The following is a 27,978-nucleotide window of genomic DNA, read 5'->3' as shown; positions in this document are numbered from 1 at the left end:
CTCTCACCAGTAGAGAGGCCTGACCTCCAACCAGTGTAACTCCCAGCCTGGCTGTCTCACGACATTATCATATGCCAATCTTTCCAGAGTCTGTGACTGGCAATAACACCCTAAGAATTGTCTACTTTCCTAAATGTCTCTGACACTTATGAATAAATATTTTCTTGTCTAACCTTGCCACATTTCTCAAGGATATAGACTTCAGGAGGGTGCTTTAGAGGTTCTAGACATCCAGCTTTGAAGAAAAAAAAAACCCCACATCCATGAGCTAAGTGCAGTTCATTAATGGGGTGACCAGACAGATGTAATCAGATTTGCTCCTTACAATATGCTCACCATAACATCTTTAATTCTTCTAATAATTTCTTATTAGGCAGTCTCAAGAATCCATCTTCAGACTTCATCTTTCAATGCATCACTTGCAGCACAAAGGGTCTCCTTAGAGTATTTTTTACCAGTTTCTCTGATATCATCTTTTCCTAGTTCTCCCCCCACTACTCTGATCTTTGCTAATCGAGATGTCATTTATTCCGCAGGACTTTTGCAGGAGTTTTGTAGAGCTTTGACTACAGTATTTTTATTATTCCCCTCTACATTATATCTCCTGGTTACATTATTCATAGCTGCACATTCCACTGTGATTCACCAGCTACCATTGATTATTCACTATTTTATGTTTTAGTCACAAACCTGTAACTTGTACAAACTTTCTGCAGATGACTGACAACTGGCTCAATTTCAGTGGCTAAAATCAAATTCAAACTTCCTGCTTCCCAGCAAAACAAAAGAAAAAAGACCAAACCCTGACAAAAAACAGACTCGGCCGGTATCCTGAGGCAACTTCCCACTGTCCCCGATGACACTGGTTATTCATCCTCATCGTTTGTACATCTGCTCTCTTTAGTTTATGCACTGGGGCAATCTCCTTCATTTGAGCAGCAGCCTGGGTTTGTGATCCACCACCAGCCCGGGTGTGTGATCCACCACCAGCCTGGGTTTGTGATCCATCACCAGCCTGGGTGTGTTATCCACCACCAGCACGGGTTTGTGATCCATCACCAGCCTGGGTTTGTGATCCACCACCAGCCTGGGTTTGTGACCCACCACCAGCCTGGGTGTGTGATCCATCACCAGCCCGGGTTTGTGATCCATCACCAGCCTGGGTTTGTGATCCATCACCAGCCCGGGTTTGTGATCCATCACCAGCCTGGGTTTGTGATCCATCACCAGCCTGGGTTTGTGATCCATCACCAGCCTGGGTTTGTGATCCATCACCAGCCTGGGTGTGTGATCCATCACCAGCCCGGGTTTGTGATCCATCACCAGCCTGGGTTTGTGATCCATCACCAGCCCGGGTGTGTGATCCATCACCAGCCCAGGTTTGTGATCCATCACCAGCCCGGGTGTGTGATCCACCACCAGCCTGGGTTTGTGATCCACCACCAGCCTGGGTTTGTGATCCACCACCAGCCCGGGTGTGTGATCCATCACCAGCCCAGGTTTGTGAACCATCACCAGCCCGGGTTTGTGATCCACCACCAGCCCGGGTTTGTGAACCATCACCAGCCCGGGTTTGTGATCCATCACCAGCCCGGGTTTGTGATCCATCACCAGCTGGGACCCTCGGCCTCCGGAGCCCTTGGCAGGGCCCGGGGGTACCACACGCACAGGGACCGGCACGGCTCGCACGGGCCGCTCCTCCGGGGAAAACACATCTCATTTCAGAGCTGACACCGGGGCACGGGGCTCGCTCACGCCGCCAACACCGCGTGCGAGGCCGGGGGGTGGGATGCGGACACGGGCAGGGATGTGGGACCGGAGGGGATGTGGGGCATCTGGGGATGTGAGGCATGCGGGGATGTGGGACCGGAGGGGATGTGGGGCCGGAGGGGATGTGGGGCCGGAGGGGATGTGGGGCCGGAGGGGATGTGGGACCGGAGGGGATGTGGGACCGGAGGGGATGTGGGGCCGGAGGGGATGCAGGGCCGGAGGGGATGTGGGGCCGGAGGGGATGTGAGGCACGCGGGGATGCAGAGCCGGGCAGCAGGGATGCGGAGCCGAGCGGGGATGTGAGGCTGGACAAGGATGCGGAGCCAGGCGGGGATGCGGGACCCGGCGGGGATGCGGGGGCCGCGCTCCGCCAGCACCACCTGCCGGCAGCGCCCACGGGACGAGCCCCGAGGAGACCCCCAACACCAGTAATAGTAGTAGTAATACGAATACGAATACGAATACGAATACGAATACGAATACGAATACGAATACGAATAAGAATAAGAATAAGAATAAGAATAAGAATAAGAATAAGAATAAGAATAAGAATAAGAATAAGAATAAGAATAAGTTAAATTAAAAATAGTAATAAGTATACTTATAATGAAATAAGGTTGATAATAATAGAAATATCACGATCCAGAGCACAGCAAGAACCGAATGCACATGATTCGTGCCTTGCTCCGGCCCATGTGTGCTCTACTTTTTCCTCTACTTTTTCTCTCACTAATGGAACCAGAATAAATCACAAAGCCTCTTACTGTCCCCTCAAACCAAAGTTTCTGCATTAAGCAGTTTTTAAAGGTAAAATAGCTGATCCTGGATGTTTCAGTACAACCTGAAGCTGATGAGGCACTGAAACAGATTGCTCAGAGATGTGGGTGCTCCAGCCCTGGAAGTGTTCAAGGCCAGATTTGATGAGGCTCTGAGCAATCTGATCCAGTGGAAGCTGTCATATCTTTAAAGTCCCTCCCAACCCAAACCATACTAGGTTTGTATGAAAATCTGTGGCCAAAGCCCCCCAACCTCACACTGTCACAGCTAAAAAGGGCCAGCTGCCTCCCCTGATGCTGGAGTGGGGTGGAAAAGCAGCCTGGACACTGCTGCTGGACAGGAAGAATTAAACACCACAAACAGATCAATTCAAATTGCTAAGAAAATCACTAATAAATAAATTTTAGAAACCACTACAATAAAATAACCAAATCACAAATAAAACACTGTAATACATAAACAAACAAGCAGTAACACTGCAAAGTAACATTAACCAAGTGTCTCGTACACAATCAATCTGCAAGCAGTGGAATCAACCCAAATTATTACTATGGATTTGATTTTTTTAAACTCCATTTTAAGTATGCTTACCAATGTGCTCAAATTGAAATATGGCCTTACAAATATTTCAAAAACATAGTTTCAGTTAGAACTTTTCACTAAAACAGAAGAATTCAGCTGTAAAGCCTTTATCTTAAAAAGTGAATGCAATTTTCAATTTTTGACATTAAGTTGCAATTGAAAATTATAATACAATTTATTATACGAATGATGCCAAAAATGAAAATATAATCTAGAATTCTTTCTTTTTTTTAATATAGAAATTAAATTCTTTTAGTTCCTATTCCATTAAGAAACACAGGAGCAACTTAAAAATCTTACTTTATAATTTTATTTTCAATTTTATTACTCTTCTCTTATGAATTTTTCTCTTCACTAGGAGGTTTTATCACTACCAGAGTCTCGGTGCAGATTTTATCTGACAGCAATTTTTAGGTAAGCACTCCAACATTTACGCCTGATTTCTCTGCATGTGGTAAGAAAATATTCTGATTTCTGAATCATGAATAAGCAGCAGTAGCACTTCTCTGAGTTTATCCCTCATGCATACAACAAGCACATACCAGTGAAAGAGCAAAACTTGTCCAGCTATCCTTTCATTACCCAGCAGTAATTGCAGCATTTATTTTAGCACTTTAAACTCAACAACCACTACATCACCCAGATACACTATTCCCATTGGGCTTTAGGACCATAATAAGGATTCCGAACATTATTAATGTATTATAATTTGAATTATACTTTCACTGCCATTAAGTATGTAGTATTTTTAATATTCACTACAAGCCATAAAGAATATGTGCATTTTAAGCAGCAGCACTGAGAATAATGAGTTTAATGTTGCACCTGGGGATGATTTTTCCCCTGTGCATAAGCCCACAACAGGACAGCGTCCTGGGCAGCACAATCTGCATACACGACTGCATTTATTTCCCAGGCTGGACATTTTCACTTTGCTATCCCCCAGTGCAGCCTGGCACAGCTCCTTGCACCATCACCCTCAAGACACAGAGCCACAGCTGAGGACAGACCTTTCTGCTTGCTCCTGCTGTGAAAAGAGTAGGAAAAACATGATACTCACACTTTACCTAACCAGTAAATAAACCAGTATGAATTACTATCTACACAGATGACAATGCTGTTACCTCAATTAACTCTAACTGAAAATTAGGTCCTGGATGTGTTCCTGGGGCCAGGGTTGGGTGGATGCTTTTATAATTCTCTTTTTAAGTCAAAGTTTCTTTGCAGAACTACTTCAATGAGCACAATACTACAGCACACTTGCAACATCAGGATAAATTTCAGACACATACCTATATAATCTCTTTTAGCAAATGGGTTGTGCAGTAAAAAACCAAACAACCAAACCAAAAACAAAAAAAAAAAAACAGTTGTAAAAGCTGCCAGATCTTTTAAGCTTGTGGCATCACAAAAAACACAAAAACACCTGTATCAGCTAACACAGTTCATTGCAAGTGCTTGAGTGTGAGCTATAAAATCTTAATTTGCACAACTCTCAGAATTTGAGGAGTGGCATATTAGCCATTTTACAAACCAGATTGCACTACTGGTAGATTATGCTGGTATTTGCTTTATAACTTGGTGATGAAAAAGATAAGGGATTAAATATTGTACCTGTAGCCCAATGAGAAGCTTTTCACACCACCACCTGATTTTTTTTTCTCAGTTTTCAATACAGTGTGAAAAATTGTTGCAAAATTATTCAATTAAATGTCCTAAAAATACTCTATGAATGCTATGACCTAGGTATGGGTTATAAAACATAAAAGTACAGTAAATTTAATGGAAATTAAGTGTTCAAGAATTAAAATCAAGCAATGAATGTTTTATTCAGAGAACATTTTAAAAACAAACGTATAGGTTAATTGTATGATAAAAATCCTCTTAATTAATAGCTAAATCAACACATATTAAAAAGCACTCCACAACAACTGATCCTACATCAGCCAAAATTAGCTGAAACAGATAATTTTGCACACACAGCAAGTGTGGCTTGAAACAGCAATGAAGCTGCTCTACTGATCTAAATCTGAATGCTGAACTGCTGAACCCATTTTCTAGGATAAATTTAGCTGTTCTTTCGTGTTCCACTTTTCCTTGGTACTTGGATCAGTTATGCAGTGTATAATTATGCCAGTGCAGTTAGACAGTGCTTTCCATCTGAATGTCTCAACATGCTTTTCAGACTTAATTACTTTGGGCTTGGAAATCCTTCATGACGTAGATACTAATAGTCAAATTCTATAGGGAAGGAAACAGAGTCAAGGAAGACAGCAGTACCTAGAAAAGGGCTGAAATGAAGCCTCAGTCTCCTGGAATTTGTTGCCACCTTGTTTTTATAGACAAGATGCTCTTCCAGTTTAGCTTCTGGACACATCAGGTAATACCTTGCTTTTGGCAATGGTAAGTCGCTTGGCACTGACCTTACACGTAAGCCTGAGGAAAATCCAGATAATAAATACTTCTTCAGCACCCTCACAAGTGCTTTCACCCATTTGCATTCCCAAAGGGAGACTAACTACTACCTAGAAGTTCAGGACAAGCTGCAGGGTGGTCAGGCTGGAGGGATGTTCAGGAAGTTCTAGTTAAGAGTCAGGGGCACCTCAGAAGAGAAAGCATTGACTCCTCAAGGATGTGTGAGTAAAGTCCTCTAAGTGACAATTATACAGACATCATTCTCATTGCTATTATTGTTTAAGTGCTGATTGCTGACACACAATTCTTTTGATCCTCGCATTAGCATTTTAATTCTTGAATATAACAGCATTGCAGGAATACAAGAAGAGGTATGAGAAAACTGAAGACCTTCCCACTCCTCTTAAACACACAGAATCACTTAGTACTAGGAATTAAGCACTTCCACAGAACATGAAGCAAAGCTCCACCTTTTCTCAGTATGAGAGAAAACTCACTTTACCTTGCCCCTCTGTGGAGAGTGTCCTATGATTTTATTTTATATTAACCTTTCTCTTTCAAGTTATTTTTCTTAGCAGAAAATAGACAAAAATGTATTTTTTTTTTCTGAAAGGAATCTAGAAAACTCCCTTCAGCAGAAGTTCTTGCCTGTAGATGGCTTTACTTGAATAGCAGCAAGGAATAAGTTTTAGACATACCTATGTTGTCAAAATATTTCACCAAGTAAATGAACTTAACACACTTGAGAGACTGTGAATATACTTGAGGAATATTGAATTTCCATATTAGCTGGCTACCTTTAAGGCTTGAATAGAAGGAACAATGAACTCCACAAGCTCATTTTTACACATTTTATCACTTTCTGCATGCTGAAGAATTCCTAAAGTGCAACATAAACTTAAGAACTAGGTAACCCTTCTCTGCTCAGCCTCAACCTCTCACTGTTTTAGCACCTTGGTTTATCAGGAGGACTGAAAATTACATCTCTGGCACCTAGAACCCTGACACAAGGGAGCTTGTTTTATTTCCAAATCTATTTTTCTGGGCTGTGGGACTTGCATTCAGAGGACATGGCTCAAACTCAGAAAAGATGCTGTCCATAAGAGCTGTGCCCAAGCCAGGGGATGAACTGAACACAGGAACAGCTATTAATGCTTCACACAGCAAGTGCTAACAAGCCTAGCTGAAAGGCAGGGCTTATCAGGTGGAATCCAGGATCATAAAAGAAAGGAAATCTGCATAGCAATGTGCTGTATTAAATCAGCCATGCAGAAAGAGAGCAGAGAGGTAAAATGCTTATTAGCACTTCCCAGACATATCTTGCTTATCTAGGTCACTATAAAGTACTCACTATTTTGTCTGCCAAAGCTTTAATTCTTTTCCAATGTCTGGAAACACATAACAAAGTAAAATAATTAACTGATTGTTAACATATGAGTGGCATCATGTGTCATTCACATGTACCTCCCTAGTTCTGTGGTACTACTTTAAAAAGAACTATGTGGTACAATGTAAGAAAAATGAATGCAGCATACAGCCTCCTTCTCATCCAACTGCACTTGCCTCTTTAAACCATCTTGTATTTTGTTTTTGGCAATGTATGCCTGAAGTATGGGCTGTCACCAACACAGAACTCCTAGAGATCATAATGCTGGCAGGATTCAGCAACACAGAAGAAGAGAGCTGCAAAGAGAAGGTCTCCATGGGAGCTGCAGGATACTCCTCCAGCACGTGTTTCCACAACACAGGAACATTAGCTCCTCCTCCTTGAGTACAACCATACAAGAGTGTGATTGTCTGCAGAATTAATCACATTCTGATTCTCAGGCAAGCCCAGCCAGTTATTTCCTCTAACTCACACTTCTAGTTAAGAGTCAAGGGTACCTCAGAAGAGAAAGCATTGACTCCTCAAGGATGTGTGAAGAAAGTCCTTTAAATGCCAATTATACAGACATCATTCTCATTGCTATTGTTTAAGTGCTGATTGCTGACACACAATTCTTTTGATCCTTGCTTTAATTTTCTTGAATATAACAGCATTGCAGGATATACATGAAGAGGTATGAGAAAACTGAATGTAGAGATAGATGCCCTTAATTCAGTAGCGCTCAGATAACCCTTAGACTCCTGTGGTGCATGTGCACATATAATGTTCCTCCCTTATAGCTATTCAAGTAATTCTCAGTGACAAAGAGTAATCTTATTACTGGCTTCATCCATGTTAGGATGGAGAAGATTGGGAGATACACAGAATGCTTAATGATGCATGTGGCATGCAAGAGAAACTATGTAATTTACTGGGAAGGACACGGGAGGAAAGAGTGCTCAAAGAAAAGGAAAGAAGAACAAATTGGGTTAATTTCCTTGGCCACATTTCTTCCACTGGCTAATAATTCTACAGCAGAAAAAAATTGCATTGCTCTAAAATATTTGCTTGAATAGTGAGGGTCATATAAACCAACAAGAACGTGCATTCTTTTGGCACTGTGATATCCCATATCTGAGACTGAGGTAGAGTTTGCTACAAGCATAGCTCGTGGGTCAGACATTGTTAGCTGCAGTTTGTGCAAATTGTGCATGTTTCAGGACCACTGAACATTATCTATAAAAAGGATTTAAGGTAGATATTTCTGTGTCTCAAATCATTCACACACTTCTGAGCACTAAAGATAACTTGTGAGTGCAAAGAGCACATTCAATATTTAATAATACAGTGGTAGAAACAAAACCAGTCTGAACTCTGTGTGAAGTCTGGAATGGAATGAAGTACAGAGACCATGGTGGAAGGCAAATGATATCCCAGCTGTCCTGCAGAACTCTGCCCACAGACTCTGCAAAATGAGCTGCAGGACCCAGGGAAACTTCCTGAACATCCCTCCAGCCTGACCAATTAGAGCAGTCAGCATAGGCTTTAACACAGTGTTTCATCTTTTAAAGTAGGGAACAGAACCTCAGGTAGTATAAATTACTCTTGTCACTTCAATTCCAGCATCTATTTAAATCAATTTACACCATTTTCCTTAGTGAGCAAAGCAGAAATTGACTCGGGAATAGGTATTACACTGTATTTGTAGATTAAAACCTCTTCATCTCATGAAAGAATTGTGCCTGTAATATGTAATCCATTTTGTCTCTGATCTAGCTTAGTCAGCCAATGACAGATGTGGTTTTTTTTTTTTAACATGTAATAGCACTACTCACTATGAAAACCGTATCTATATAAGCAATGATAGCAGAGCTAGGAGACATGAGATACTTCCTATCCTAAATAATAGTTTTGTTTAAACACACTATTTCCTTGGCAAAATGAGAATCTTCTGGTTTAATCTTCAATTAAAAGTAATTAATACCAGAGTTAACTATTTGGAAATTAACTGGAAATTTCCATTGCAGAGAAGTCATGTCTTCTAAGTCCCACTCAATTCTATTTCTGAAAATACCCATTACAGATCTATGGAAGCTGACTTATTCAAGCATTAAGTCTTCCTTGCCAGGATAGCAGCAATGAAGTGTTATCACAAGTGTATAATTTACTTTTAGGATTATTAACTTCCCAAAGCTCAAGTTACTTGTTTTAAAAGAAAAAAACCAGCAAATGAATACAAATAAAAAAGGCAGAGAAGATATTTCCAAATGCTTTGAACTTGGAATGAAAACTCTGACTGCTATTTCATCATTAAATTAAAGAATCAATCTTGAAGTACAGGCTAATTATATTATAGACATATCACAATGTGATTTGTTTGGGATGATTCTTTTTTGCTTATTTTATTATTGACATACAGGGTTTCCTTTCCTGATAAGACTCAATAAACTTTTTGTAGATGCATTTTTCTCCCTGTGCCTGCACCCAACATCACTATCATTTCACAGCAGGCATCTGAAGTAACTGACAGAGTGACTATTTTAAAGAGTTCATTGTCATCTTAGATTTCATTTCAGAGTTAACCTAAAGCAGTTTCTGTGCTGAGATGTTTTGTGCTTCCACAGTTACAGCTAGGCTCAACTATTGAGAAATGATGATAAAGAGGCACCTTGTATAAAAAAACAAAAGACAAAGCACTTTGTACACACCAGTAAATTGATAATAATCCTGCCCACTACTCTTACTACAGAGTTTGAAACCAGAAGAGACCACCTGAAGCAGAGCAATGGGCTGAAAAGAGGTGCAGGGGTGTCAAGAGAATGGGTCCAGATGCTTCAGCGGTGCCCAGTGACAGGACAAGGGGCAGCAGGCACAAACTGACACACAGAAGTTTCACCTGAACACAGGGAAAACCTTCTTTACTCTAAGGGTGGCAGAGCACTGGAACAGGCTGCCCAGATAAGTCTGCTCCTCTGAGATATTAAAAACCCACCTGGACACAATCCTGTGAAACCTGCTCTAGGTGAATCTGCTTTAGCAGGGGGTTGGTTGGACTGGATGATGTCCACATGCCCCTTTCAGCCCCAGCCATCCTGTGACTCTGTGATTAAGTGACAGTGGTTAATTACAATGTTGAATAAATTACAGTATCTCAGAAATTATCCTTCTACTGGTACCACACACTGCTGACACTCAGTTGTTAAGTGCCTATACAAATAAAGGTCTCCAGAGTTCTCATTCCTAATACAGTAATTATAGCTTAAAGAGGTTAAAAAATAATTTATGGCTTTAAGGAGCATGTAACAGCAAAGAAAAAGAAAATTTATTTAACAAAACCTTAAAGACAGTGAGTAATAGCTGCTGTTTTGATTTGCTAATGTATTCAAGCTGGGTATCTAAAGCAGGAATTTTATCTTTAACTTCCATCAAACCTTTCTAGACACGCTCATCACTGAAAACTTAACAAGAAAATTAATTGAACTGAAACACTCAGAAAAATTAAAAAGACTCACTAAATTCACTACAGCAGTGATGAGGCCATCACCAAACAGAAGATACTAATGAAGAAATATTTCTTGCAATATACATCATCCTGAAATTGCTCTGGAATAAAATAAACACTTGTAGTTTTCTTCTGAAGCATTTATTCCTAATTTCAACAAGATTAAAGAAAAAAGATATTTTCACGCTTCTTTCTAGTAAAAGTGATCATTCAAAAGAAAAAGCAAAATTGGACATTACAAAGACATCCTTGAGGCAAAGCAGTCTTTTAAAAAAGCTAGTACCCTGAGATACCTGCCTCATTCAGGGTAAAATGCAGTAAAGTCACCAAGTCCTCAATCCTAGAAAAGAAGATTAAAAAAAAATATAGCACTTCCAATCTGAGGCTAATGCAATAAGCACAAATAGTTTCAATTTGAGGCTTCATATTAAAAAAAAACCAACAAAATAACAAAACAACAAAAAAAAAAAAAAAAAAAAGAAAAAGAAAAAAAAACCAAACAAAAGACAAAAAACCACACACCACTGAAGGCACATTTGTTTTTCTCTCTTGCAGGAAATGTTCCCAGACCCATCTCTTGCCATTTGCAACATCCCATGACAGTTCGGTGTCAGTGTCTAGAAGCATCCTTAATACCCCATCAGGTAAAAGGAGATAATAAACAGCCTTTGCCTATCTCACAGCACTTTGGGAAGAAAGATAAGATAGAGAGGCTAAAATACAAAGTTAAATAAAATGTTAAATCCTAACCATCCTCGAGGAAACTGTTTTCCAGGTGAACACATTTTACTTCCAAGATATTTTCCTCGATTTGAATCTTTGGTGCTGTGATTCCATCCCCCTTGCTCCACTGGTGTTACCCTGAGCACACTTCAGCCTTTTTCACATGTGCACCACAGTATTCCCAACACCTTAACTCCTCCCTGAAAATATATCTTACCTCTGATACTTTGTACACATTTTTCAAACCTCTGCTCTGAGATCAACCCCTTTTAAATTAATGTTGATGTATTTGTAAATGTTCTTTTTATTTCCTTACAATCTTTCAATATTTTAACATTTCCAGAAGCCTACGAAGTATGTCTCTACAAAAGTATCTTTGAAAAAATCAGAGGTGTGATCCAACCAGTAAGAGTGTAAATATGACTTTTAATCTGTTCATTATTATTTTTGGTAGACAAGAAATCTTTGTCTCCTGCTGTATTACCTGAACTTCTTTCTGTATTTTAATCCTGACTATTAATCATTACACTTATCAACCTACATTTTGCTGAGCTGAATCTCTTCTTTCTGGTTTATTTGGGGGAAGGTGGGGAGTTTTTGGTTTAGGTGGTTGGTTTCTTTTTTGTTTGTTTGGTTTGTTTTTTTCTTTATTGGATTTGACCACTGAAGTCTCTTTCAGCACCACGGTAGTTTCGTACCTTCAGCAGTACTTGAAACCAACCTTTACACCTATCAAATGTAGTGAACATGCTGTCTGTCTCCTTCTTCCAAATCATTAAATATTAATCCAGGACACAATTAAAATCTGTGATACTTCATTAGACACCTATTCACAGTTTAACAAACCTGGTCAAATTTACTCTTGTTATAAACAAAAGCTAATTTCAATGAATAAGAAAACTTGCATCAATGTATACAAGCAATAACTCATACCCATTTCCTCTTGTCATTAGCCTTTATTTGCAGGCAAGTGCTCAATTTATGGCATTTATTGAAACTGTCAATAATTTGCTGTTCAGGCATAGCCTGAGCCCTCCTATTTAAGAAGGGTTTTGCTTTATAAAGTGGCTGAGCACCTTTAGCTGTAAGCTAAAAGTCCTCCTAAGAGCTGCAGCCATGAGCTCACACAGTATGATGGGTGCTTCCTCCTTCCTCCAGCTCAGCCTGTGTCTGATAGCTTCAGATGATGCCTCCTGCTTCTCCCAGGGGAACAAACAGGCTGGTCTTACCACATCTGCACAGTTTGCACAGATGCTAGATGGATGTGTCCCCTCAAGCAAGCAGTTGGAAGGGATCTGCCACCCTGAAATCAGCATGTACTGTTAAGATCAAGAAAGTGAAAAATGTAGTGAGGGAAGACACCAACATATTTTAAGTCCAGTAAAAAGACCCAAACTAAACCCAAACAATACACAAAATAACCCCATCAAAAACCATGTCACTGTATCCAATTATCAGTGTAATTATAATTAAAACAATTGACTCCACAGACCAAATAATTTCTAAGTTCGGAAATCCCTTTTAAGCTCAGGATGGGACTTTGAGTAACGTTGTCTAGTGAAAGACATCCCTGCCATGGCAGAGGGGTTGGAATTAGATGAACTTTGAGGTTCCTTCCAACCCAAACCATTCTATGATTCACAGTCCTTCTCACTTCTGCCCATATACTGCTTTATCCTTTATTTCTTCAATGACTCTAAAAGATGTACTCTAGGCCAAATACTAAAGACCATTAGTCTCCAGAGAATAAAAGACAACAAAATAGTCCTCCTTTTCCTTTAGGAAAAGCATTTTGTCTGTTGCCAGCATGATAATGCACAAAGCATGCCAGAGACAATAAATGGAGCTTTCTCAGAAACAATGAATTTTTATTTTTTTTTACCTTGATGATAAGAAGGGAAAATGGTTGCTCACTATAAAGTGAAACAAAGAATAGATTTGGAGATAGAAGAACCAGCTGCAGCTCTGAGCAGTCATAGCATCTGCTTCAATTAAAAAAGGTGAAGCTCTAAAGCACAGAGGGTTTCACTAACCACCAATTAAATAGTTCTGCCAGAGGAAAAAGGAAAATGAGGAATGAAATATAAAACATCACCCATGCCCTTTGTTACACAGAGACATTAATTTCTTATACTATGCAAGGAGATCTACCTCAGTGTAAAGCCATGTCCAGCCCATTTGCAATTATTTTGTGGCTTCTTCTGCTAAATAGCAAATGGAATAGATTTATTGCAGGATAAAAAAAAAAAAAAAAAGTATTTCTTATCCCCTTTAACAAAGTCTATAATCTTCCTGTACACACCATGGGAACTGCATCTCTTTATAACAGTTTACAAACTGCATTGCTAAAGGATGCTTTAAATGCCAAATAAAGTAAATTCTATTTGTTAACTCTTTTCCCAAGAAATTTCACACATAGCTTCAGTGCCCAAGGTCTTCAATTTCCTGTACATCAGATTTTGGCCTGGTCTGTTAGCAGCACAGTAATCCTTGTTTCACCCCATCAGATCCACAACCAATTGCTTGGAGCCAATACAGAGATACATTTATAGTATTCTCCTGCCTCACTTCTACTATTTTTTAGTATTTTAGTATTTTATATTGTCCTCTGTCACTAAGTGCAGGGTTGGCCCTAAATACTTAGTCTTGTTTCCCTGTCAGATTAACTGCCAATTAGTGATAATTGGACCTGGCAAAATTTTTGTTGATGGACACGTATCTACTGTGAGACAGAATGAGAGTACTAATTAATTTCGGATAGGTCACTTCTGGCTGTCAGTTTTTCTCTGAATTCTGGATGTGTCCACATTATGCTTCCCTCATATTAAATTGGTCAGAAGCTATTTATTCTCAAATGTAAAACTGGACAGTTTAGTTAAAACTGCTGTAGTTAAAGCTGAAAAACACAGACTTTCTGTGGGTGGGTCCAGTTACCAGGTGAGATCTTTTTTTTCTGTTCATCTCCTCTGGAAGTCAGTGCTCAGGGATGAAACTTCCTGAGTCTGTTTGCAGGTCCTTTCATTTCTCAGCTCCTCTGCAGGCTGCTGAGGCATTTGAACTGCAAAGACTTCAAGGCTTAACTCAAATGATGTAGTCAGGAGGAAAAAGGCTTTAATTGCTAGTTTGATAGATTCTATACAAATATTTCTACCAGTACTGGAGCTTTCAAAGACTAAACAAAACCATAAAATTTAAACACCTTTAACTGTTACTGCACTTAGGCTTCATGCAAGTGAAAGAATGAACATGCCAGACCTTGGAGACCCCATAACACTTTTAAATAAGTCTAAAATGTAGCCTGCCATCTTCCACTGAGAAATTTTAAAAGCTGTTTCAAGAGGAGACACTTCTAGTTCTGGGAAGCTCTTGCTGTTAGTACATTTTAGATGTGATTCTCCAATGTGAAATCGTTTCTCTCTAGTTAAATTCTAAATCAGAAGCCTATTAGCTCTTGCTGTAGGCTTTTCTTTCAGTGAAATATTGCTAGGCCAGAAGAGTACTTCAAACCTTCTCAGTCAAAAAATTTAAGGTAATTTCACCTTTTTGATCAGGCTTTCAATAAAAGTCATGAAAGAATGCTACCAAAAAGTAAAATAAAATTAAATGAAATAATAATCAAAAAATATAATAATTCCATTAAATTGTTTTAGTTGATTACTGGGTTTTGCCTTAATATTTTGAAATCTGGAAAATGTACTATATGCCCAAAAAGGCTTTGGACGCTCCGATTATTAATTTACTTTCAAAAACTAGAAGTCACACTTCTAAGTGTCACTTAAGTCTAAGTAAGCTGCAATGAAAGTTAACATCATAAGCACAATAAAAATGCAATACAAATGTTATTACTATGTGATAATTTACTGGATTACATGTCTTCTTCTTTTCAGCCACTTCAGTAAGTAATGTGACTTCTTTTTGGAAGTAAATATGCTTAATACTGGAAGTCTGAAAACCAACATCATTCTTAAATACTCCCTAGAATGAAGGAATAAAATCAGTCAAATAACAGGTCTATGAAATCACAATTCAGTATAAAACTTGAGATTTTTTTTTTTAATTATTCTGAACTTTGAGAATCTAATTTTGTATCTTGTAGAAAAGTGCCAGTTTTTGATTTCCTCTGCAGTGAATTCCATTTTGTCACTCCAGCAGTCTGGGTGAGCCCATCATGGTGAGGATGGTGAGAACATTGACCAAGATACTTCTCAGTGGAAAAAAAATACATAGTTGATAAAAAATGGTTGGGTTTTGGGGCTTTTTTGATTGTTGGTTCGTTTGTTTTTTGGTTTCAGGGTTTTTTTGAGGAATTGGGGTTTTTTTTGTAAGTGGTGATTTTGTTCTAGTGAAAATAGGGAAATTTGAAAGTGATTCACTTCACTTGTCCTGCCTTCCTTTACTGCTTTATGAAAGGTTCATTCTATTTTGACTTTCAACATCAAATATATAAAATACAGTTGAGGTTCTAAAACTTTCTTCAATTTTCTTTCACAGAAACTTAAAAGTTTGGAAAATTTGTGACTTAAATATCCAAATAAAGATCTTGATTTCTTATCAACTTCAACAAGAACATAGGCCATAGACAAAGAGTTAGGTGACTGTCAACTTTACAGTTTCCTCCCTCTCCTACTCCAGGAAAAATGGATCTGTATTTTGCTGTTCCTTCAGTGACTATACCAAGCTGACAATGTAATTTGATTTAAGAGCATGTATCAACAGAGATGATGGAGTCACACACCCTATACAATTTACAATGTAAACCGATGTGCATGCATCACAGAAGATACAAAGTGCAGCAAAACAATTGTTGACTGATGAAAATGTAATCTATGTTTCACTTTGATCCATTTAAAGCTGTTTATGTCATGTCATTCATCCTTTCCCTGACAAATTCAAATAAAAATCAAGGAGCACAAATCTTCTTTCTCTGTTTTCTTTTTCACTTAGGAAAAAAGCTTTTCCTGATATATATGTTTTATTATTTATGTGTTATAGCTAAATAAACCTTCACTCAGCAAAAAACAGTGTGAGAAAGAAGAAAGTGGGGATTTTTCCCAGTTTATTTGTTCACTTTAAACTTGGAAGATTTCAGTTCTATACATATACCTATAAATTTGTATAAAACTCCTGGATGAAACTCAATCCACCCTCTCTTCAGGTTCTTCTTCATTGTAACTTTGTAAATCTGAACTATATGAGGATGAGACAGGAGGTCTGGCCTACCTAGTATTTCTGCCAGAAGTCATTTCACACACAAACAAGAAGAGATAGACAACCAAAGAGCTCTTGATGGAAATCCATGCTATGAAATAAAATTTCCTTGTTACACTGGTACATCTCTAGAGAGTTGACCACTTCACCTGTATGAACTGTGCTTGCCTGCACTGACAGCTTGCCTCCCTGCTCATTTGGGATCCAGCATGCTCAGCAATCTTAGAAGGGTAAACCCACACGTCCCATGACTGTTCCACACTGATGTCTCAGGTCTACCTCTAATAAAGGCACTTTCTAGTCCTCCTCTTGGAGATGGGAACAGTCACAGGCACAGATCCGGAGACACAGGGCCCCAGCAGCAAAACTAGAATCCATTTTTAACCTAAGAACTTCATTAGATATATAGATGGAAAAGACAAATATTCGGTCCAGAAAACATTCCACGCTTTTTTGGTTTATTCTCCAAACTAACAGGGAACCTGTCGCTCTATTAGGAACGGCGAGAACGAACGACACAGACTCTCTAGGGAGTCGATTAGGAGAATGTCTCTTAGTTTATTACTTCAGCTCTGTTTTATAAACTTATTGGTTAGCAAACCACTACATCACCATCATTGGTCAGTGGGGCACACTACCCCTTGACGTTCTCTTGCAAGGAAAACAAGAGACAGAAAACAACACCTGCAAGGCTGTTTTCTGTCTTTGAGGATTATTTTGAATCCTCCTTATGAATTCCCAGGCTAATTTCTCAGGCTGGACTGAGAAAGCTGTGTAGCCTGTAATTTCTACAGGCTCTCTATTTCAAAGTTAGCATCCACGGGAACCTCCTCAAAAGCCTTTCATAACTTTCTTTTGATTGATTGTTGAAAATAACCATTCATGCCAAGAAAGGTTATGGAGTCTCCATTGTTGGAAATATCCAGGAGACAGCTGGTCTTGGTTCCAGTCAACTGGCTCTAGGTGGCCCTGCTGGATCAGGGAGGTGGGCCAGGAAAGCTCCAGAGGTCACTTCCAGTCTCAGCCACTCCGTGTTTCTGTGATACCCCTCTGGATGGCCATGTCCATGGCACTAATGGATTACATTGAAGGAGACAAAACTGAGTTCATGAATGCCAAACTACTTAGCAAAGTCATGGTGAATTTTGAATATGAAAGGTCTAGATGCCTTCAGGTAGTGTGGGAAAACCTTGGGAAACAAAAAATTAATTTCCTGGGAAAAAAAATCTCAATAAAAAAATTAAATTCTTAGTGACAGGCAATAGCATGACACTTTAGTATTTTTTGAAGCCTTTGTGATTTTTCAGAAAGAGAAGAGTAAAGATGATAATCTGAAAACAAAACACAGCAAAACAGATGTCACTGCAAAATTAAGGCTCCACAGGCAAATACACAAAATCCCTAAAATGCAAACCTAAGTGTGTCACTTTACAACCTCCCCCAGTGAATACCTCTGATGCATAATACATTTTCACTCAACACGTAATTAGCTGTTGGAACTCACTGCACCAAATTAACATGGAATTAAGATCTTGGCCTAATTCCAAAAGATATTGGGCATTTCTGTATAACTATTGACATGGACTACTCAGCAGCAAAGCCCCACTAACCCATCCTGGGAGGCAGGAAAATAATATTATTCCTCAAGCTTATGGAAGTCATACATAGAGCAAATGCAAAGGGCTTGCCCAAACTCAAATCCAAAACCTCTGGGAGAGTGAGGAGTTCTCAATGTGTGGGGCAACAAATAAAATTTTCTGTCACTGTGCACGAGCAACCTTTTTTTAACCCTTTACAGCACTGCCACTGAGGGTGCAGGGACACTGATTGAATCTCCTGAGCAATGATTGCTGTGTGGGAAGTGCTGAGCAGCCAGATAGGCAAAAGCAGGGAGAGATATTTGTAACTGGGCTTCATAACCTCATGGCCACTCCCTCTCTTCTCTACAGAACCACCCTGCCATTTCCATCACCCTGGAGAAGCCACTTTGATGAAACCCTTCTTTGGCAGCCCAGTTAGATGGGCCACCTCGACTGCCACCTTGCTTTCAGCTCTGCTCTGCACCCATGTCCTTCCTTCCCGTGCCCAGACTCAGGGAGCACAGGATGTCCTGAAGGACATCATCACACCCGCACCCGGCACAAGAGCCACAACGGCACAGTGGAATAGCTCATGATGAGCTCAACATTTTCTCTTAAAAACAAAATGGTTTTTTTGATCAATATAAATCAAATTAAGGATGAATCAAAGCAGCAAAGATGCTGAGTGTGGAGAAGAGAGAAGTTGTGGGGCATCCCAATAAAGTCTGTATGAACAAACAACAGGCGTGTCCCCAAAGAGACACCTGTGCTATCTTCTTGGAGCTGTTTGAAGCTTCAATCTGGAAACAAAAACTAAGCTTACTGAGTTATATACCATTTTGTACTATAATATTATTTCTGTTCATAACATCAGAAAATGTTTATTTCAATTTCAATCTGTAAATCAACACTAACCTATGACATCTGTTAAGCTTTATTTGTAGCTGTTCCAGAGATTACTTTTATGTCAAGTTCTCCCTGGTCACCAGACAATCTATGGCCATTTTGCAGTGATTACTAATGAAAGTTCTAATGCCATTAGACAATAGCTGACACTCAGCCTTGCACACTTCAGTTGTGAAAGCTACAGAATATATGGCATCTGCATCTCTTTTCAATATTCCAAAATATATGTCCAACATACCTTCCAAAAAAAAATGGTTCTTTCTATAGAGACAGGGAAAAAAACCACAGAAACCACAATAAAAACTAACAAAATAAACCCCACAAACAATATAGTCTAATTTGCAATTGAAAATCAATCATTATTAAAACTGGTAACAGCATGAAAAATACAGGATGATTTTCAGGATCGCTAAGCAAACCTTATGATAAAGGCAACATATAAATAAAAAGTTATTAAGAAATAACCAAAAAAAGCAAATAAATTTTACTTATGCAAACCATAAATTATTCCTTTTATTTTTTGTCAGTCTGACAAAAATTAATACTACAGAAACAGAAGGAGATAGGCATGATCATTTGTCTGTAGAGTGAACTAAATCTAAGTACTCCTATCTGACAAATAAAATTGGATTTGTACTCCTGTATTATTAGGTATTATTCCAACAAGCCCACCCCTCCCTGCAGTTCCATTTCCCATCTGTACTCGCCTACAAAACCACTCAGACTTGACTGTAACTTGCTACTAAACTGCATTTTCCCTCTCTGTGGCTTATAAGAGATCCCTTAAATGATCTTAATGTCTCTAATAATTTAATTCAGAGAATCAAATGACAAATCCTTCTTGCTTCATTCTTAAGCATTCTTGCTTCTTAAGTCTTTTATCTTACTTCATGACTGCACTGACAGCACAACAAACACATAAAATACATTTAAATAAAAAGGTTAGCTCACTTTTATAGTATTTTTTTATTTAAATCTAATTACAGAGCACACAAAAAAAGTGGGACTTTATATGAAAAGTATTTTATGAAACAGAATAAGGAAAGTCAGAGAAAATAGTATATTTAGTATATGTAACACCCCCTATTAGTTTACTTTACTGAGGCTAAACAAACTGTCTCATCTCTGCTTGCATGTAATGTGCTTCTGATTAAATTTAGATTACTTTCTGGTTAATTTTGTTTAACATGGTCTTGTAGCAGCCATAAATAAATGTGTAGGCATGTGTGAATACATATACATATTATATATGTGTGTGTGTATATATGTATGTATATTTATATATACACAAACACATATACACAGATACAGATATTTATACACAAGATTTAGTTCCAGGAATGACAGAATACTCCAACATCAAAAACCAAAGGGCATTATGGAACTGCAAGCTGTCACTACATGCATCACTACATGCTCACGTGTGGAAACAATATTCAAGTTTTCAGTGTCTTCTACTTCAGGGCAGGCAATACTGGTAAGTCTAGAAAGAGCCAGGTTGTAACTTCACCCAGAGTGAGAGACAGCATGGACATGTCCCACAAAATGGGCAGAAAACTGGAAATTAACAACTATTTAGTCCTATCTTAAGTTCTACCATAAAGGGAAAAAATTATGCCAACACTTTTCACAAAATGGTTTTTCTTTGCATCTGGTTACTCATCCTCTGCAGGAAAGGTGGGAAGAGCACTCAGTGATCTCCCTTTCCCTGTACATTTGTCAGAGCTGGATGGAGCAGCAAGGTGGACAAGAGCAAGGTGATAGAGACTTTGGTATCCCCTGATCTCATAGGAAATGCCCCACATCAAGAGATATTTACCTGTGGCATAACTTTCCTCGTTGTTCCTGCTGCAATTGTGGGAAGAAACTGTTGAGAAGCCACCACAGACATTTACAACCAGCAACGACCTGAGAAAATTACCCAGGGACAGTTTTGCTCCCATTTATTCACTGAGGATGGGTGAGTAAAAACAAATGAAACCAAAAGGAAAATTTAAACAAAGTGGCCCAAAATGAGACTGGTTTCCATGTCACAATGGAATACAGCATTTCCATGGTTCAGAAGTTTTTTTGTGTCACTATATTTAGTGTCTCTCTTCTGCAGCTACAACTGAGAAAATATGCAGCTAGAGAACATGGTAGGTTCCCAGCAAGGCTTGGCATTGCACATAAGAGCGCTCTGGCACCGAGCCCACAGCAGACTATGTTTAACAACTAATGATATACATTACCATAGCCTTGACACTAAAAACACATATCTAGTGACAGTCATTCTGGTGCCATTTAAATTCATATACGTCTTGGGATGGTTTCCATCCATGCTGGCAGGCAGACAAACTGTAATGAATAAGGAGGCTGCACCTTGCAGATAAATAAAAGCAAATGTGGGATGTACCTAAACGGATTTGACAGATTGTAGGAATAATTTAAAAATAGGAGTATAACACAGAAATGCTGGCATTATCTGTAATGAGGACAAGAATTCATGAATTATATACTATTGCTAGATCAGAAAAACAGGAATAAGTACCAGAGATATTCAAGCCCTTCCATTTACACATCAGTAAAGTAACAAAGTCCTCTTGCTTCATATTCAGTAAATTCTTTTCATTTTTAAACCCCTAAGCTTCCTACTAAAAAAATCCTAAATTATTCTGAGCATGAAACACAGGACAAAGAAGCAGCTGTTTTTGTCTTACATGCAAAACCAGCACATAACTAGGAAAGATATGGCAAAAAACATTGTAGGCCATATCCCAATCTCTGAAAGAGCAATGCAATTCACGCTGGGGCTGTCCCTGAGGACTCCAGGGATTGTATCCCATTAAGCAGCACTATTCAACCTTCCTAATATCCACTACTTGTCATCCACTTGTTAAAGGCACAGTTCTGGCACAAAGCCTGGAAAGGATGAACTAGCTCATAAACAAAAGCTAAAAAGCCGTTTCTAACATCTATAAATTTATTACTTTGCTTAAGAGCAGGACTAACATATTTAAAGGCTTGCTAGGTTGGACAAGATACTTTACACAGCTCATTACCAAAACCAGAATCGTACTAGAATAAAGACACAACAAATATTCCAAATAGATATGAATTTTTGTTCAAAAAAAAAAACCCAAAACAACTTTAATAGCCATCCTCAAATTACAAACCAATTCTTAGAATAACCTATTGGTTTTCCTTGTAGTTGTTCCCTTTCTTCTTCTTCCTTCTATAAGAATTTCTTTTAATCTTTTATCACTATTAAACTAGAAAAAGGGAATAATTTTTTTTTACTAGTTTCTTCTACAAAAAAGTACCATACCATACGCCATTTCAAGAACATAAATGTAAAATCTTGAGGAAAAAAAACTATCAAGAATGGTGCAAAACAAAGACCCTGCCTACTTGTAATGTGGCCCAGTGTCTTTACAGATAGAAACAACGCTATTATATTTACACATTAATATATTAAATGGATATTTGTGACCCCAGAAGATGGCTGTGGTCTCAGCTGTACTAGCCAAACAACATGTAAATAGAAGAGGCTGTAGTTAGTTTATTTATTTTTGCATTTTAAAGTGGTTATTCACAGAACCCTGATAACCAAAGTGGTACACCTTGTGCAAGTATGTGGCTGTCAATAGGATTCTTCAAATCTTTTTGAAAATCAAGTTCCTTTAATGCTATTGCATGAAAGACACCCAAAGATCATAAAGACTCCAAAGCACAGGCCTTTCTTGAAAGTGTTGATCAGCTGCAAATGTTAACAGCTGGTGAATACAATGGGAACATCCCACTGATAAAAATGAGTACTACACCACCTGAGCAGGAAGTGACCTTTTATTTCATTGTGGCAATTATTCATTAATATGGACTAAAATATTAATTACCATGGGAGCATTCACTGTAAATCATTGCAAACCATGAGCATGCAAGTATTCACTTGTGCATACTAATCTTTAATCATGTCATATTAATGTGATGATGTCCCTCTATTATTATTGCACAAAATATTACTACCTCTCAGCTAGCATGGGCTTAAAGCCCTGTGCTGGAGTTTCTTCATGGACCTTCATACAGTTCTGCCAGTATAGTGATAGATGTACATTTGAAATGGATGTTAGAGGATTACAGCTTATATCAATCATGGCTCAACAAGGAATTTAAAAGCTGATTAAAGAAACAGGAGGCAGTCTGTACCTTCTGGCCAGCCTACACATGCATATGGGTCCATGCATATTCAAAGAGGAACGAAGGAAGCCTGAACTACAAGCACTGAAGCAAGGTACAATTGAATTAGTCCCTTCTAGATGATATCATGTATGGTCTGTTTTCATGCTGCCTGCAAACACCAACGTAACAGGTGTACTATGCATCCACAGGGGATGGACTGTAGTTATTTGACATAATGTCCAAACTTAATATGTACAATCTAAGCAAGAGGGAGAACCTCATGGTACAGACCTCAGCTCCTCCCTATGCCTTTGTGTTGTTGTTTTGTTGTTGATGTTGTTATTATTAGCCCTCCCTCAACAGGCTCAGAATATGAAAATGCACAAAAAAATTAAACAAAACAAGCAAAAACAAACAAAAAAAGTATGGAAAGCTATTTGCTCCAGAAATTAGGAGAAAAGTTTATCCTTGCTCCCTTTTCATCTTTCACCATATACCCAAATCCAGTAAAGCTATTACTAAGGCCATAAGCACCTCTAATAATAGGTAGGGACCACTTAGCTTCAGTAATTTAAATTACCTGAATTCACCTGCAATTGTGGCAAAAACTCCACGATTTCTTACACTTTAAAGAATGAGCTTTGGAATGACTAACAGCAACAGTCAAATTGCACCCAGAAACAAGCAAGAAGCCAGCATTAAACAGACTATTTCAATGGCATCAGTGTGTATTTCTCAGAACATCTCTGGATAAGTAACTTTTATAAAGACAAAAATAGGAAGGCAGTTAAAAGACTCCATTTGGTTTGCCTTGAATAGCATTTATTAGAGGGATAGGTCTTATCTACTCAGAGATATGCCCTTAGTATTACAGCAGGAAATAAATAAAGGCCTCCTGTGTTATTTTAAGACATCTTCCTCATAACATTAGTAGAATATTATATGCCTTACCGCTATTCAATGAGTTCCCACAGATTTTAAATTTCATTAAGTTCATAAACTCCTCTGGTTGGCAGAGAAATTACATTTTCTGTTTTTCAAGGCTGCATAATGAGTCATGACCTATCTCTTCCCTTTGTCACTTTAAAATACCTTTTTTATGGCTAATCTTCCCCATATTTTCCATTTTCCCCCAACACTCAGATGGATATTTACACACACACAAGGTAATATTGCAGAGCATCCAATGTTTTTTTTTTACAGAACTAGGGATGCTTTATATAGGCTTCCCTGCAGCCAGTATGAGTGAAAGCAGCAGAGGAAAAGGCAGCTTCATGTCCTATGTCTTTGATTAATCTACAAGCCACCCATTTTAATGAGTCCTCATAAATAATTCAATTTCTAATTATGCTATAAGCCCCCTAACCTGGAGAATAAAAAAGAAAGGTAGAAAGGTAAGGAAAAGGAAGGGGAGCAGTGTGCATGTTGGATCAAACAATGCCTGCAGCAACTGAGCTACTCTTACTTATTCTGGCCCTACAAAATGCACCCCCAGCCTAAACCTTGAAGTGATTCTCTAATGAAAATGACAGGATTAAATAAAAAGTTGGGAGTTTAAGACAATAATTCTGGAATCTGCTTCATCTCCCCTTACTTACCTTGTTCCACAAGGTACACATGTGCTTGATACATGCTCCTACTCGGGGTGAATTGAGCATTCTGGCCCCTCCCATGCTGGTTGCCCCCTGCCCTTGCACGGAAGGGACCACACTGGAAAGGAGTAAACCAGCCACAGAAGAACCTCTACTCTTGATTCTTGTTCCTCATTTCTTCTCTTTGAACTCTTTGATAGGAACTAGAAAATCCAATACTGGGTACTCTGTTTTCCCCTGCATCTCATTGTTGGAACTGTCCCTGTGCCCTCCTCCAGAAGACACTCATCTTCCCCTAGGCACAGATTGGCCAGAACTTTGGGAGGAAACTGTGAACAGCACATGAATGACACCTGCCTTCTCCTCACAGAGAAGTTCTGGAGTTCCTTTGCACCCCAGTCTCACTTTTTCACTGCAGAGAACATTGCTGCTAAAACTATTTTCTTGCTTAAATCAAAATGCATTTGACATACAAAAATGTGGTCAAGGTACAGCTGACAGCACACAGACAGCTGAATGATCTCCTCCTACCTACAACTATTTTTTAATTGCAAGGAGGTCTCTCAATACACAGTAGAGCATCTGCTCATTAGCACTACAGCACTATTTCTCCTACTGACACTTCCTACCCCACCTCCTCTCCCATCTTTAACTATTCCTAAAACACATGCAAATTTCAAACTTTCTGTGACCTATGGGGTTGGGTTTATATTGTGCATATTAATGCATTTTTCTAAAACTTCCTTAAAAAATAACAAGCGATACAAACTCACTGTGGCTTTTGTCCAAAACCAACAAGATTTACTTTGAATGGCAGCTACTGTGTTTGCCTTGGCTCCTTCCTGAAATAGTATTGTACACTGCTACCATATACAGAGCTTGTGGACCTGCATGATTCTAATTTTAGAATTCAGGTTAGAGAATTCAGCCAACACTGTTACAAAGGCCAAAGGTCATTGTGTCAAAGCTGCTGCAATAGTATTTTATAGAAGATAATGATATGTTGCAGCAATTTCATTAATTATTTAGTAATCAGAAGGTCATGGGAATGGTCTGTATTACAGAGGGCAGTGCATTTTATTTAGGAAACACAGTTCATCTGAGACCACATATTTTGACTTCTCCAGTTTGTTTTACAGCCAAATACTGTAGCAATATATAAAAGCCAGAAAAATATACAGGTTGATCATCTTTAGTTTTACTGAATCTTGTGATATATGGGCAATCATCATAGCAATTAAAGCTGCAGCTAAGCTGCTGACAAGGAGCACTTACAAATGCTCTGGTCCATGTCTCAATCTGTCCTGGAGCCAGATCTACACCTATGTTGCCTCTTCATCACCTGCAGACTCCTAGGAAAGGAAAAGGACACTAAAGGCGAGGAGTGTCACATGCAGCCATGCCCAGGCAAGGTGTGTACCGTGGGACAATGTTAAATGCACTAATCTTCACCAAATCTTTGCAAGTAGCACAGAAGAGATATTTACTCTTCAGAGAACAATTAATGCAGAATTAAAATCTCTAGACACTCGACCTGGCTTGTCCCAGAAGCATCTTTAAGACTAGAAAGTCAGCCTGAGATCAACCTTTAGATCACATCTCCCTGGGATTTCTGTGCAAGCAACATGATATTGCTGCATCCCATGGCATTAGAGAGAAGGTGAGGAGAAGCCAGACAAAGCTTAGTGCACTGGAGTTACATGTGTACCATACAGGTTGTCCCAGCATCCCACCTGTCAACACTTCTGAAAATAAAGTGAAAGAGAGGATGTGTTCTAAGACTTCATTTGTCTACACAGCCTGCATAGCTATAATCAATCAGGCAGAAGATATCATGAGCTGGAGTATTTCACTCCAGCTACTAAAATATTAGATACCTTGCCTGAACTAGTTATCCATGTTTACAAAAATAGCTGGGAATACCTACCTCTCTTCTGAAGAGGGAAGTACATGTGACTAAGTTAGAGAAACAACAGCTGCTTAGACAATCCTGAAAATAGTTGGATTGAAACCACACAAGAATACTGCAGCAAAGCAATATCTTCAACCAGCATTCCCCATGTCTGAGACTAAAGCTCTAAATATGGGGCTGTTGTTCCATTTTCTCACACAGATCCCCATCCAACACAAGTTCATGTATAAACATGTGCTTCCATTTTTTGTAAGTTAATGCAGTTTCACATAGAATTTGCTAGGACTGTTCATAAGCATAAAATTAGCATAAAGCCCACTTGGTTCTTTTCAAGTCCAGAACCCAAGTGAAAGCAAAAAGAAAGAAAAAAAGTGTAAAAATTTTAAATAAATATTTATCTTAAAAATCCCATAGACTATATTAAAGCCATGGCTATAAATACCATGTGTGTCAGATGGTTTCTCCTGGGCTAGATTCTTTACAGAGGCACATACTAAATACTCCTAACCACTGAGTGCTGTAATCTTGAAGAATTAACTAAAAATGGGAGCATTCCCATAAGCTCAAATAGTTTTTTTGTATGTTTTGTGCACTGGTAATGGCCCAGACCAATAAATATATGTAATTCCAAATTTGCATAAATCTCATGTCATTTTAAGACTCGTCAAAACCCTCCCTTTAAAAAAAACAACACACCTTCTTAATTCTAAATTTCAAACAGAACTGCATGCCACCGGGGGCAGCTCATTTTTCTAGTACTGTTCTTCCACTGCATGGTAGCTTCTACCCAAGATTTCTCTTATCACTTACAGAAAGATCTGTTCTGAACAACAAATGAGCTAATATGCTATTCATAAACTTCAAATCTTCAACCCCTCTATTCCTTTTGATTAAAAAAAACAAACTAAACAAAACCAAGCAAACAAAAAATATTCCACCAAAAAAAAAACTTAAACCAAACCAAAAAAACACCAACAAAACTCACCAAAAAATCCTCATTAAAGAGAATCAATGCTTTTTAATATGCATTTTGTAGCAGATTTGACTTGCCACAATAGTTTGGGGGTTTTTTCCTAATAAATACCAGCAAATAAACACAGTGTTCTTGTGAACTGTCTCAGTGATTCAGTCCTGAAAGTTCATTGCAAACATTAAACCTTTATTGCTGTAAAGGTAAATATAAACTTTGCCCTCTGGAAGAGCTTGCTACAAAGTTCAGTGGCTAAACCATACATACTAGGTGGCTGGAAGATCATGTTCCTGCAAAAGTTCCCCTCATCTCATTATTAAAATATGAGAACACCCAAGAGTGTTGTGTAAGTCATATAAGGTGAATATGGTGAACTCCATGTGTGTCCTCCTAGGTGAACTTTCCCAGAAAGCTTCAGATCCAGCATTTGAATTTTTGATTTTCCACATGGGTCAGGTTTACCCAGGGCTGAAGTCTCACCATCTGTTCAGAAAATATCAGCTTTAAATGGCAAAAA

The 27,978-nt window shown here is 38.7% G+C and overlaps 1 protein-coding gene and 1 long non-coding RNA gene across 7 annotated transcripts in view; one reads left to right on the top strand and one right to left on the bottom strand.

Moving 5' to 3' along the window:
• Positions 1-27,978, bottom strand: part of CACNA2D1 (calcium voltage-gated channel auxiliary subunit alpha2delta 1) — a 361,272-nt gene that overhangs the window by 232,101 nt on the left and 101,193 nt on the right. The window lies entirely within an intron of this gene.
• On the top strand, positions 3,494-11,050 carry LOC147653421 (uncharacterized). The gene is made up of 3 exons (XR_015286238.1): positions 3,494-3,543; positions 5,377-5,509; positions 10,968-11,050. It is a non-coding gene; the product is annotated as an uncharacterized LOC147653421 (long non-coding RNA).

Source organism: Cyanistes caeruleus, chromosome 4 (assembly GCF_971803275.1).
Source record: "Cyanistes caeruleus chromosome 4, bCyaCae1.hap1.1, whole genome shotgun sequence".
In the NCBI taxonomy this organism is placed as follows: Eukaryota; Metazoa; Chordata; class Aves; order Passeriformes; family Paridae; genus Cyanistes; species Cyanistes caeruleus.
Note: the sequence above shows the minus strand (reverse complement) of the source record. Positions and strands in the feature narration are given on the sequence as shown.